This window comes from Mesocricetus auratus, unplaced genomic scaffold (assembly GCF_017639785.1).
Source record: "Mesocricetus auratus isolate SY011 unplaced genomic scaffold, BCM_Maur_2.0 Super-Scaffold_100019, whole genome shotgun sequence".
NCBI lineage: Eukaryota > Metazoa > Chordata > Mammalia > Rodentia > Cricetidae > Mesocricetus > Mesocricetus auratus.
In genome coordinates, this window is record NW_024429200.1 from 28,928,458 (window position 1) to 28,943,326 (window position 14,869).

A 14,869-nucleotide genomic window follows, 5' to 3' on the forward strand; every position below is an offset into this window, starting at 1 on the left:
GAAGTTTCAGAGGGAAGTTTAAAGACTCTATGGGGCCATTTGTTATTTTGAATTAGCATTAAGATTCTGTGGTTCTTGTTACTTGGGATTGGAGAATCAACTGTGATTAACAATATACAAGAACTACTAAAGTGAAACCTTTGCTTTCCTGGGATAGTTGATGCTGGTTGGCTAGAGCTGAGGAAATGATGGTCATTAAGAAGAGACCAGCAGTCAGAGAGACTAGGTCACCAGAAGGATTATAGGGGTCATGCCCAAATCTTCCTGACAGGGGGAAACAGATGAGATTTCATGAGTGTATTATGGGCAGGTAGGGATGGGAACATGGGTGATCAGGTTGGGAGTATGAATAGGGACAGTACTGAAAGAGAATATTGAAATGTGGCAACATTTTGGAGTCAGGCAAAAACCTGATGCAAGGGCTGAGGGTTGGTGGCATACGCCTTTAATCCCAGTACTTGGGAGGCAGAGGCAGGTGGATCTCTGTGAGTTCAAGGCCAGCCTGGTCTACAGAGAGAGTTCCAGGACAGTCTTCAAAACAATACAGAGAAACCCTGTCTCCACAAAAAAAAAACATGGTGCAATGGAATCTACAAGAATGATCCAGCTAAGACTCCTAGCCGTAGTAAATATGTAGCCTGAATTGGTCATCTCCCGAGACAAGGCAACACTTCAAGTGCAGAAGTGAGCATCCCACCTAACCACATAACCATTGACCTGCAGTCTTTCATGTCTATGAAATGTGCTGAGTTAAGAGTGGCATAGAGATTGAGAGAGTGACCAAGGAATGACTGATCTATCTTAAAACCCATGCCAGGAGTGTAAGTCTATCACTGATTCTGCCTGGAGCACAAGGACCCACAGGCTGGATGACCCAAATATCTAGGAGAAAATCTAACACAACTGTAAGAAAAAATGTAAATGTCAATATAATGATGCTTAACAATATTACGCTATACTCATAAATTGGTGTCCAGCCCAATTGTTACCAGAGAGGCTTTATCCAGCAAATGATGAAAGTAAATGCAGATCCACAGTCAAACATTGGACAGAGCTTAGGGAATTCTGCAAAAGAGAGGGCATAAAGGATTGCAGGACACAGAGAGGTCAAGGACACTATATGAAAATACCAAGAACCAACTAACCTGGGCTCACAGGGGCTCACAGAGGCTGAACTGACAACCAGGAGTTCTTCATGGGACTGACCTAGGTAGGTGGTATATATGTTACAGCTGTGTAACTTGATCCTTTGGTCAGACTCCTAACTGTAGGAGCAGGGATTGTCTCTGACTCTTTTATTGACTTTCAGAACCCGACCTTCACACTGGGGTCACCTTGCCCAGCCTTAATACTGGGCAAGTGCTTAGTCTTTCTGTAACTTAATATGCCATGCTTTGTTGATTCCTATGGAAGGCCTTCCCTGTCCTGAACAGAACAAAGGAAGTATAGGTTGAGGAGTGGGAATAGAGGCGTAGGAGGAGAGACTGGGAGTAACGGATGGAGATGTAAAATAAATGCATAAATAAATAATTTTCAAAAATCATAGGGAAGGAGAGAGAGAGAGAGAGACAGACAGACAGAGAGACAGAGAGACAGAGAGACAGACAGAGAGACAGAGAGAGAGAGAGATCAGGCAGCCAAGGTTGTATTTCACTATGGCAGCTGAGCTTGGCAGTAAAAGAATCACCAAAGTAGTACTGGTTTTGAAGATATAAAGGAATCATGGAGAGCAGCTGAGACTTGGCACTGGGAGAGGCCACTGGTGACATTGTATCCTCAGTGGCAGTTCCAGATCCAGGATTGAAGGGGTCATGCAGAGAAGCTGAGGCTTTGTCACCATGAAGAAAGTCTATGAGAGGCTATTAGTGAAAGTGCAGCTCAGTTGCAGCAGAAGACCCCAGCGTTTTTGAGCTACCAGTGCCATGGGATGACCACCTAGAAGAGCAGCAGCAGTGGAATAGAGCCAAATAGATCCTAGAAGACAGGCTGAGTGTGTTACACAGACAAGAAGTGACTCCAGCCATTTGGAGGAGCCCAGAAGGTCCTGAGTAAATTCCACATGTTGTGTTATTTATATTTTTAGAATTTGGTTTCACTTTGATTTGATTGTGTCCATGTCCTTGTTGTTCCCTACTGAAGAAAGAGTGTATTTATTTATTTATTTGACAGGAGCCCACAGTTGAGAGACTTTCAATTGTACAAGACTTTGGATTTTTAAAAGTTATTGGCTATTTTAAAGGGACTAAACTTTCAATGTGTTTGAATTTGTAAATACTGTAGGGTTTTTAAAATAATAGTTTTTGGGGAAACAGCCATGATCCACTAAAGATGTACACATGCAAATTGTTCTGCTTGCTCTTTTCCCAGGTATTTCTAGTTCAAATACCTACACATGAAATCAAATAATCCACCATGTCACTTGTAGTAATCAAAACTGGTCATAACTTAAACCTGTCAACACATGCTTACTAACAACAGAATAAAATGTGATAGACTCATCCAATGGAATCAATGAGCAATAAAATGAAGTTCATAAATTACACAAATAAGTCTTATAAGGCAATACTTTTTAAAGCTAGACATAGGGGACTGCCTACATTGTATTTCTTTTTCTCACTTTTTAAATAATTGATGAACCGGACAAAACGATACTTGGTAAGAAGTAACTGGGAAAAATTGTGTTCAGATACAGGGTTATTCTTGTATCTGAGCCTTAGCCCCAACTTGTCACCAGCTGTTAGCTGAAGCCACACTGAAGAGAGTGGTCAGTGAATACAAGTCTTGAGGTTGCTTAGCTTGGATCCACATCCTCTCTGCTCTCTAACTGAATACAATGTGACTACCACTGAAGGCTAATACTGCCCCAATGAAGATGGCTTTTATTCCCTCAGACACAACACACCAATGAAGATGGGATGTATTCCCTCAAACATAAACCAAATTAAGTCTTTTCCTCATTATATTGTTTATGTCACAGAAAAAAATAATAGTCATCAGCACATTAGCTACCACAGTTTCACTGTTCATGTTAATGGAGGTTTCCAAAACATGGTACCCTGATCTCATCCTACATTTCCATACAACTGTTTCTTTATGAAATCCCCAAGAAGGATGATTTGTGGGATGTGGGTGTTTGGGAGATGATTTGACCTGCTACCAGGAACTTGAAAGGCAGTGATGTTTGTCCTGTTTCTCCATACATGGGAGTGACTCTTCTCATTTTTCCCAACTTTAATGTCCTTGTTCCAAACTTATCTACCTAGTAAGTAAAACACTTTACTTTCTTTCTTCTTAGCTTTAGCTATTATCAAAAACTATTCGTTATTATCACCTAGATTCTTAACTCCTACAAATAAGGATAAAACTGAAACAGAAGAATTGAGAATGGGAGAACACTGTACTTGGAAACTTTGCCTAGAATATTCAAGACTGACTGAGCAGAGAAATGTCACTGGAGATGAAGCACTCAATATGGACAGGGTGCACGACACTTCCCTGCACCAAGGTTTAGCTCACTCAATGTGATCTATTGTTGTCCAATAGATTTATTAATAACATGCTTTTCCATTTTTATAATTCTAACTTTGCCTTAAAAAAACAGCATAATCTCCATTTGCCTTTTTAAAATACAGATGTGGTATCTCACACAAAAAGAGTAGACATGAAGCTAAACTTTTCTTCCTGTAACTCAAAGTCTCTTCTCCTACTCTGCACCCATGAACATTAATTTCCCATCATGCTGATACATGTTTTTAGGAGAAAGTAGGAGAGAATATGCATGTGTGTTTATGTATGTATAACTATTGCAAGGAACAATAGCTATCTCATATGTCATTACTTTACCAATGACAAAAAGAGAACAGAATTCTTTGTAGTGCTATAATGTCAATTTTTGAGCCTGAAAACAAAGAAGGTCCCAGGGGAAATTCCAAAAACATTAAAATAATTTCAACATTAAATCTATCTTGAATTGGAAAATATGTGGTCAATAAAATATCTGGGACTCAGCTTGAAAGAGAAGACAGAAACTTGACTGAAATGCCCATAGTCTAGGACAATTAGATTTACGTGTAAAGATTATATGTCCTACCCATAAGGCAGGGAAATTGGTAAAAGAGGAGACAGAAGGATTGTCAGACCAGAAGATGATAGGGTTTACTGTGAGAGTCTGTCTCCTAACAATGCCTGAAGGCTATAATGTATCATCAGCATGACTGTCCAGATGTGAACTGAACAAAGAGAGGACCAATGTTCATACCAAAGCAAGTGGAGGAAAGCCCACAAATCTTCAACACCAAACAAAGAATCACAGGCAACTGTGGGAAGCTGGGATGGGGAGAGGTGGTCCCCTCCAAGGAAGAGCACCCCAAAGACTGCCAAAGGATCAACCTTAAAAACATGCAAGAGATGTTAGACTAATGCATGTATGCAGGAAATAACAATCAATTAAAGAAGAGACCATGAATTTGAAGATGGGAGGGAAGAGAAAATGTAATTATATTAAAATTTCTAAAATAGAAAAGTAAAATAATATATCCTCATGGTTTCTCAGCAAGTGCTCTTATCTGTTGAGTCATGTCTATAGCCTCCTGATTAATTCTTTGTCAAACTGCTCACCTCTTACAACCATCCTCTGGAAAAAACAAATCCTTTGCCCGAATTCAGATTCTTCAACTTAGATAGATGCATGCTTACTATGAAGATGAAAACCATCTCCTGGTGTCCTTAGTTTCTCCTGGCTGGATGTATAGGCATAAAGCCATCTTATTTCTTTAGTGTCTGAATAAGAAGCCAGTCATGAAAAAAATGAAATTGGATGTATTACATGAATTGTTTTTAATTTTCCTTGAAGATTTATTTCACATCCCAGCACCTACAGAAGAAGCATGGGCTGTGTAAGTGTTAAGCTCTGAGTGATATTATGTCATATTTTGGCCTCCAAGCGTAGATGGACAAGTATATGTATGAGCCTGGTAACATGCATACATGTACACACACCCACACACACTCACATGCAAAAATATATAGATGTACACATATAAATGAATAAAAATATCGTCCAAAACAAAAGAAGACTAAATCATCTAACTGATAAAAAGTCTAGGCTGTAATAAAATTGCATTCAATTTTTTCCCAACAGAATGTTTAATTAGTAACCTGCTCACAATCAAAAACACAAACTTAGATGTCAATATTATCCTTCAAAAAACCATTGTTACTGTGGAACTAACTGAATCATATTCTGGCCACCTTTCTTTGAATTCTTATCTGGAACACTGAACTATATTTATTTTATAGACTTCATTTAGTGTTATTTATAGGTTCTTCACCAAGTGCTAACAGATTTTGTGTTTTATGTGTAATATATTTCACTTTCAACAGTTCTATGACTTATGCTTTTCAAACTGTATTGGTGTTTTTATATAATTCAGCCATCCTGATCTTCACTATTGACTTATGAGATTTAGATAGCCCAAGTCCTTATCTTGTTCATCTTCTTCAGTGCTGAGCTCACCGCCTACAAGCATTGTGTTTGCAGGTTGAATACATGGATGATTCTCACCCTGAATATTTATTTTATGAGATGCTCATGCATTGTGCTGGGAGGATACAAATGTCTTTTACATAAAAATCAGCTTTCTACTTCTGTGTTACACAATATTTTGTAATAATTTTCCATTTACAATTTATAATCATCCTTCTTTATCTCTTTACTCCTACATGCAAATTTTCTAGCATGCATCAGTGAAAAACTGCATGATAGATAGAGCATATATTTTATCCTGGATAAGTAGCTCAAGTATCTCTTTGATTTTAAAAAAGAAAAAGAGATATGATGTATCTTGTAAGACTAGTCAATAGAATAGTAAGTGTGAAAGTTCCGTGAACAGAATATTTCTGAAGAGAAAGACGTCACTATCAGTCTGTTATACTGAGTCATTTATTCAAGTGAAATGTTAACTTTACATTGTCTCTATACAGTCATGAGGGATTTACATGATTCATACATATATAAATAGGACAAATACATAAGTGGACATCCAAGTAATTTATTTTTTGCCAGTTTACACAAAATTGTCAACTCTGCATTCTTATTTTTGTTAAATATATATATATATATGTGTGTGTGTGTGTGTGCATGTGTGTGTGTATGTGTGTGTGTGTGTATGCTGATAAAGTTGAAGATCCTACAAAAAGTAATTTCTGACAAGCTGTGTATACTTCCATGTTAAGTAAATCAAATCATATTTCTTAAAGTCTTAATATCATAGACATTTGATACTCACCCTACTCCATTTAGAACATGAATTTTAATCTCTTTGTTATTAACTGAAAATCTTAAATCATTGTTTCCTCTTAGAACTTATGAATTTCACTTCCTCACAAAATTTATGTTTTTAAAGGAAAAATAATATTCATAAATAATATAATAGGAAAATAAATGGATATTTTAAGGAAAAAACTCACTTTGTCACTTTTGCGGTCTTTGTCCCAAATTTCATATTGTGACTTGCCACCAAGCATGAATATTCAAGAATTAATAAGTAGTAATGTTTGTCTCCATGTTTGCTGAGTCAAGCAGGAGCTGAAGGCTGGAAAAGACCTGTTGTAGAAAGAGAGTGGGGGACAGGGAGAGAAAGAGGGAAGGGGAGACAGAGGGGGCAGGAGGGAGGGACACAGAGAGAAGGAGAGACAGAGAGACAAGAGACTGAGACAGAGAAGGAAAGGGAGACAGAGGCGAGAGAGAGAATAGTGTCAGGACCACTGAGGAGTGAAGACTCTTACACCAAGGACCTTACTGATTCTTGAAAACTACAAGGAACCACTTCAATAAGCTGTCCCCTGACCTCCACATGTATACCATGACATGTGTACCTACCCTTGGCATGCACTAAATAAAAAATGAAAGAGGAAGTTGATACCATGTATTTCCTGTGATATGAAAGTTCGAGGGATCCTGAGGGCAGGTGAGGACAAATGGTAAGGGAATGGGGGAGAGTTGGAAAAGATGTATTAAAACAACATGTATAGGAAAATAATATTATGGTAGTAATAAAATAGGTATTAAAAAACTAAGAATCATAACATTTTAGTCATTAATTTTCTCTGCAATGACTAAGATGATCATTTATTAATCAAAGGCAAAGGCTCTTTTATTTATTTATTTTTTTGAGACAGGGTTTCTCTGTGTAGCTTTGGACCCCATCCTGGCACTCCCTCTGTAGTACTGGGATTAAAGGCGTGCACCACACCGCCTGGACGCAAAGGATCTTCATCCAGGCAAATGCATCGTAAAATATCAGGCATACACAGACCCAAAGCTTTGAAAATAATAAAAAATGTTTTCTTTTATTTTTTAAACCATTATTTTTTATGGTTTGGTATACATAAGAAATCACAGCTTCAGCCATTGCAGTACTTTTAGCTCAATAGAGACAGCACCGGGACAAGAGCGAGCCAGACAGGCACTGGGCAACTCTGTGCCTCACATAAGAAAATCATCTAAACACGGGCAAAGGAGATCCTAAGAAGCCGAGAGGCAAAATGTCCTCATATGCATTCTTTGTGCAAATTTGCCGGGAGGAACACAAGAAGTAGCACCCGGATGCTTCTGTCAACTTCTCAGAGTTCTCGAATAAGTGCTCAGAAAGGTGGAAGGCCATGTCTGCTAAAGAAAAGGGAAAATTTGAAGACATCCCAAAGGCTGACAAGGCTCGTTATGAAAGAGAAACCAAAACCTACATCCCCCACAAAGGGGAGACCAAAAAGAAGTTCAAGGACCCCAATGCACCCAATAGGCCTCCTTCGGCTTTCTTCTTGTTCTGTTCTGAGTATCGCCCAAAAATCAAAGGAGAACACCCTGGTTTGTCCATTAATGATGTTGCAAAGAAACTGGGAAAGATGCGGAACAGCACTGCGGGAGATGACAAGCAGCCTTACAGAAGGAAGGCTGCCACGTTGAAGAAGCATGGAAAGGATATTGCCGCTTAAAGAACTAAAGGAAAACTCGATGCAGCGATGATGATGAATAAGTTGGTTCTAGCGCAGTTTTTTTTGCATTTAACCCCCCTGTACACAACTCACTCCTTTTATAGAAAAAAAGATGAAATTTAAGGCTTGTAAAATTTGTTTTTAAACTGTACAGTGTCTTTTTTTTTTTTTTTTTTTTTTGTATAGTTAACACACTACCGAATGTTTCTTTAGATAGCCCTGTCCTGGTGGTATTTTCAGTAGCCACTAACCCTGCCTGGTACAATCAGGGGGTTGTAAATTGGCATGGAAATTTAAAGCAGGTTCTTGTTGGTGCACAGCACAAATTAATTATATATGGGGACACTAGTTTTTTGGTTTTTTTTTCCATCTTCAGTTGTTTCTGATGCAGCTTATACAAAGATTATTGTTCTGTTAACTGAATGCCACTCTGTAATTGCAAAAAAAATAATTGTAGCTGTTTTGTTGACTTTCTGAATGCTTCTGAGTAAACACAATTTTTATTAGTAAAACAAACAAACGAAAAGAAAAAGAAATCACAGCTTAACAGAATTTGATGTATTTTTAAATATAATAAAAGGAGGTGAACTTCAAGTTGTAAAATCTCTTAAGCCAGCATGATTTTTAATTAATTCTAAGTGCAAATTCTACAAATCTTTGCTGATTTACAGAAGTAGAAAAGAAAAATCTTAAGGATCATATAAAACTCATGAAAAAAATTCAAATTTTCTGACACTGAAACAGAATAGTGCCCTAGAAAACAAATTCCCACAAGCAAAGCAGGTAACAAGTATCTGTGGAGAAAGAGTTGCTCCTCAACAAATGGTGCTGGAAAAGCCAGAAGACTTTCTCTGAGACTCAGACAGAAAAGCCGACCTCATGTGGACGTTTTTAAGGAGAATGGGCCATATATAAAGAAGAGGATGCTCAGGCCTTCCTCTTCTCCAAGCTCAGTGCCCTTGTCATTTTGTTGTCCTAAAAACTGTTATTTTGAGGAATAAAGAAATGCTATACAAAAATGCAATAAGTACCGTTATAATTATGAAGATGAGCTCCCAGAGTGTAGGGAAAAGTATCATGTATCACAAAGAGGTTAAAAAAAAAGTCAAAGAAGGGACTCTAAAGTAATGATTGGCAGTTGAAACCATAAGTGGGGAGAAACTGAGGCCTGATTCTTGGAAGGAATTAGCACTGCTGTCCCCAAACCAAGCATGAACACACATCTTCAGTGGGGAATTTCGTTGTGTTAGTTTTCAAACAAGTTGGAAAAATAATTTCTGCTGGGCATTGGTGGCACATTCCTTTAATCCCAGCACTCAGGAGGCAGAGGCAGGTGGAACTCTGTGAGCTCGAGGCCAGCCTGCAGCCTGGTTTATAGAGTGAGTTCCAGGACAGCCTGCAAAACAGTACAGAGAAACCCTGTCTTGAAAAACAAAGCAAAAAAAAAAAACATCTTGAGGATTTACAATGAATGTTTCTTTCAATGAGATGTGGGGTTTGTTTTAGTAGTAACTGTAAATCACAAGAAATTGTAACTGGCAAAGTCTGCTAAAATTTGTAGTAAAAAACAAACAAACCTTGAACTGTAATGAACAGACAAAATGTTTGCAGGTTTCCAAGCTATCTGTACTGTTTGCATTAAAATATTCCTACAGAAAAAATGACCAAAAAATGGTACCACGAAGCTACAAGTAAGATCAAGCAATGCAAACAAAATTGAGATTAAATGGGTGAGTCACATATAACATCATGAAATTAATTCAAAGTCTCTAAATATATGTATTTTAAATTACTAAACTGTGGACAAGGACATAAACATGAAAGATGGCTCAGAAGGCTATATCATGGAGATGATTTTATTTATTAAAATTATATGAGTCTCAAAATAAAAGAGTTTCAAAACATCAAAACCATAGCCTCATGAGTAGCATATACAATATGAACAAAGGTAAATTACTTATTCTCAGGAAACTACAAGTGTTAGCAGCTGGAAGGAAACCACAGATAGTTAGAAGATCAACATAGCATCAGGTTGGAGAGTAGAGGGCCCTCTTGCCACGAACTCAGATACCACCAACAGATTGAGGCATCTCCATTTGTGTTCTATGGCTAGCTCTCTGTGGCTTCAAGGTCTTCCCTGTGGTCTTAGAATCTGGATTCTGAGATCTGGTAACATTATATATTTATTCAATTTTAGTTTCTCTAGTTCCTTAGTTGTCCTTACATATTTAGGCAAAGCTGGTCTTGAATTTGTTTGGCTCCCAAGTGGTGTGTTTAGAGGTAAACATCACCAGGTTGACTTCCTGATTTTCCTCCTGCTGCTCCTGCTCTTCTTCCTCTTTTTCTTCCTTGTCCTCTTTCCTCCTCCTTCTTCTTCAACACAGCTTCTTTCTATATACTGCTAGCTACAAAGAGATTTGGTGAATAATATAGTCCATTTGATTAAGCATGACCTTTTTCTGTATCAAACTGAGAGTTATCCCAATTAGTGTGACATTTCTTATGAATCTGTGTTAATTTAATGACAAAGTAAAAGATAAAAAAAGCCATATATCACAGCTTTGCAAAGTGAAAATGTAATTCCTCATCACAGGATTTTCTTCTTTTACAGTTTATAATTTTTTTCTCAACTCTATGGTCTGCTGTCACATTAACATGGAAACTACTCAAAAATGTAAAATTCCACATATATAGATGGGTACTTTAATCACTACTAGAATATATCTATATGATATTCATGTTAATTACATGTGGATTATTTGATAAACTATATGAATTATGCATTTTAATATAGTATTTAGAACAATCCTTTACTTTAAAAGTGCTTTCTTAGTTATGAGGAACTATGAATTGGAAATAAGATCATTTCAAATGATGAGATTTATATTATTGGCGTGATTTATGAATCCAATGTGACTCTTTTGATTATGATAAAGAGGGGAATTTGTACATAGATCTATCTACACACAGAAAGAAAGGCAACACAGTATATGGCATATAGGCAATAAGACAAAACAGCAGCCCACAGAATGGGAAAAGATCTTCACCAAGCCCAAATCTGATGGAGGGCTGATCTCCAAAATTTACAAAGAACTCAAGAAGCCAGTCTCCGAAAACACCAAATAATACAATTAAAAAGTGGGCTAGAGAACTAAATAGAGAATTCTCAATAGAGGGGTCTAAAATGGCTGAAAGACACTTGAGAAAGTGCTCAACATCCTTAGCCATCAGGGAAATGCAAATCAAAACAACTTTGAGATACCATCTTACTCCTGTCAGAATGGCTAAAATCAAAGACACCAATGACAGTTTATGCTGGAGAGGATGTGGAGAAAGGGGAACACTCCTACACTGCTGGTCAGAGTGTCAACTTGTACAGCCACTTTGGAAATCAGTATGGAGAGTCCTCAGGAAAATGGGAATCAGTCTACCACAAGACCCAGCAATTAAACTCTTAGCATATACTCAAAAGATGCATACTCATACAATAAGGACTTCTGTTCAACTATGTTCATAGCAGCCTTAATTGCAATAGCCAAAACCTGGAAGCAACCTAGAGGCCCCTTAAGAGAAGAGTGGATAGAGGCAATGTGGTAAATTTACACAATGGAGTACTATTCAGTGGAAAAAAAACAATGGAATCTTGAAATTTACAGGCAAACGGTGACACTAGAAGAAACTATCCTCAGTGAGGTAACCCAGTCACAAAAATACAAACATGGTATGTATTCACTCATATATGGATTTTAGACATGGAGTAGGGGCGTGCCAGCCTACAATCCCACTGTCACAGAGTTTGAGAAACAGGGAGGACCCTAAGAGAGATAGGCATGGTATCCAGGAGAAGGGGAATGGAACAGGATCTCCTGAATGAATTGGGAGCATGAAGTGAAGGGAGGGGAAAGGGAGCTGGGAGAAAGAGAGGGGTCGAAGAGGAGGGGAGAAGAGGACATGGGGGAGCAGGAAGGTTGAGTCAGGGGAAGAATAGAGGAGAGCAGGATGAGTAATACCATAATAAAGGGAACCATTATAGGTTTGAGAAGAGATCTGTCACTAGTGACATTTTCAGCGATCTACAAAGATGACACCAACTGGTAATCTAAGTAATACTGGAGAGGCTACCTTAAATGCTGTCCCCCAATAATGAGATTGATGACTATCTTATATGCCATCCTAGAGCTTTCATTCTCTGGCTGAAGGAAGCAGATGCAGACACCCACAGTTAAGCACTGAAATGAACTCCTGGAACCCAGTTGCAGAGAGTGAGTTGTGATGAGCAAGTGGGTCAAGACCGGGCTGGTGAAACCCACAGAAACAGCTGACCTGATCAAAGGGGAGCTCAAGGACTCCAGACTGATGACTGAGAGGCTACCATGGGACTGATCCAGAACCCCTGAGTGTGGGTATCAGTGAGGAGACCTCAGCAATCTATGGGCCCTCGGGTAGTAGATCAGTACTTATCCCTTCCTGGTGTGCAAATGGACTTTGGAAGCATATTACACATGGAGAGATGCTCTCTCAGCCTGGACACATGGGGGAGGGCCTAGGCCCTCCCAGGGATGATATGACAGACTTTGGAGATGCCCCATGGAGGGCTTCACATTCCCTGGGTAACAGATCGGGGATGGGGTGGGGATTTGGGGAGGTTGAGGGGGGTAGGGTGAGGGAGCAGTGACTGACATGTGAAGCAAGCTTGTTTCTAATTTAAGTAAAAAAGGTGGAAAAATCATGCAACATTGAATTCAAGTTTAATGAGTTCCTTATTTGACTTCTTGTAAAAAAGCACTATCTATCAAGTATTCACTGAAACCTAAGCTTTCATAATTCATACTTGAAAATCTTAAGGCCACCAAGTGCATTGTCTCAGTGCCACTTATTCACATTATTTCTATTTCTCTGCCTTCACTTTTTCATTCCTCGTACCCGCTCGGCTGGCTCTTTATGAAGTTAATTTAATTCTGTTGCATTCCTTCTATTGGAGTACTTATCCATTAATTAAGAGTCCTTTAGCATTAGATGATGATGGCTGGTTATAGATGCACTGTGCTTGTGTCTGTATGCAGAATTCATTATAGTACATTATACCATGCATTAATGGAAGAAGGAATAAAGAAATATATGTGTGAATACAAGGGGGGACACAAATTTGAGACAAAACTATAGACATTGCAGTCTAATCCACATACAATTTCTGAATTATTATGACAGCTTGTATAGTACTCCCAATCACCATTTTCTTCAAATCTAATAAATGTATTTATTCTCCATCCTTGGATGGAGAATTGTGTAGTGGCAAGGGTGCACGTGCATGCACACCCATGTGTATTTGAAAGCCAGATAATCTCAAAAAATGTAATAGAAGAATAGGTACTTAAATATGTTTGTATGTAAGATTACATGATAGTGTTTTGATTGAATTACATAGTGTATTTAAATATTTGACTTTGTGTATTTATCATTACTCAAAGTATGATATGACTAAAGTTATTACATTCAGAGGTAATTGTTGATAAAATCTTGGGGCTGTAAAGAAGTTACACTAAACAAAATCTCACTAAATGTAATCATGAAAGAGTTTACATAAACATTTTTAGGCTGCAGCAAAAGTGCTACTTTGAGAAAAACTGTGCTCAGACACTTACAGTAATAAGATAGAAAAGCTGAAATATGTTGCCTGAAGTACTGAAATGTACAGTGAATAACCTAAACCTAAATGTGAACAGGAAAATATAACTTATAGTTCAAGCATGTAAAAATCTAATTTTAATTCACCAAGTAATATTTTAATTAATGAAATAGAAAACTGAAATACAATAATAAATAAAACAGACTTTTTCTTTTGTAGGTTTTTAATATTGTTTATCATTTTTCCTAACTAATCTTTTATTATTTTCCAACAGTTAATAACTTACATTGAAATTTTCTCTTAACACCTGTTTGTATTTTTGGAAGTTACTTTGTTTCAAAATATTTTTATTTGTGTGTAAGGTTTTGTATGATCTGTAAACATTTCTAAAGTTTACCTTCATCCATAAGCTTTACCTTACAGTACATTCATGTTCACAGAGAAGTTGCAAAAATGATCCAGAGCTCTCAAAAACCTTATGCTTATGGAAAGATAGAGATTATATATATATATAAGCATAGCTATATGCACTTTATATAGTTCATTTATTTCTAGTAAAACTCAATATTAATGTGTTGTCATTAAAGTCCCTAGTTTTCAACCTTAACATCTATTTATTTAATGTCCTCTCATGTTGTGAGACCCCATTAAGATTGTTATATTATATTTAGTCATTTTTCTTTCCTTATGCCTTTCTTAAATATAAATTTCTTACATGTTATTTCTTTTTTTAATGGCCTCAATGGTCTTATGGTCTTATGGACTACTTGTCCAGTATTTGTAGATTGTCATTTACCTGTTGTTGATCTAATGATTACATTGAGGTTATATAAGTTGTGAAGAAAGAGCATAGGGCTGTCATTTTAATCATGTCATAACAAGTATAGATAATAGTCAGATTTTATTATTATTGGTGACAAGTCTGCAATTTGCTATTTTACAATAAACATCAATAGAAGGCTAGCTCAGATTTATTAAGCATATGCTAGATTACAAAGCTTATTTAGGAAGCATCTGGTACTCCATGTTGATATTCATTTGTGTTTTTGTAGTGTAACTCCAATGGGATATGTAACAGGATCTTTTAAATGGCCTTAAAATCAAATGACTACTCCAGCAATCATAACTTGCTTTCTTTGATGCATAAAGTACTGAAGAGATTGAAGTTGTCTGAGCACCATTCTTGTATGTAGCCCGTCTCTTTTCTTTAGTTAGAGACTTTCTAGTTCACTCTCTAGGGAAAAAAAGACA

At 37.3% G+C, this 14,869-nt stretch overlaps 1 pseudogene; it reads left to right on the forward strand.

Annotated features, from left to right (window-relative positions):
* The first annotated feature begins 4,948 nt into the window (after window positions 1-4,948).
* LOC101833867 lies at window positions 4,949-11,937 on the forward strand (annotated as a pseudogene).
* The last annotated feature ends 2,932 nt before the right edge of the window (window positions 11,938-14,869 follow it).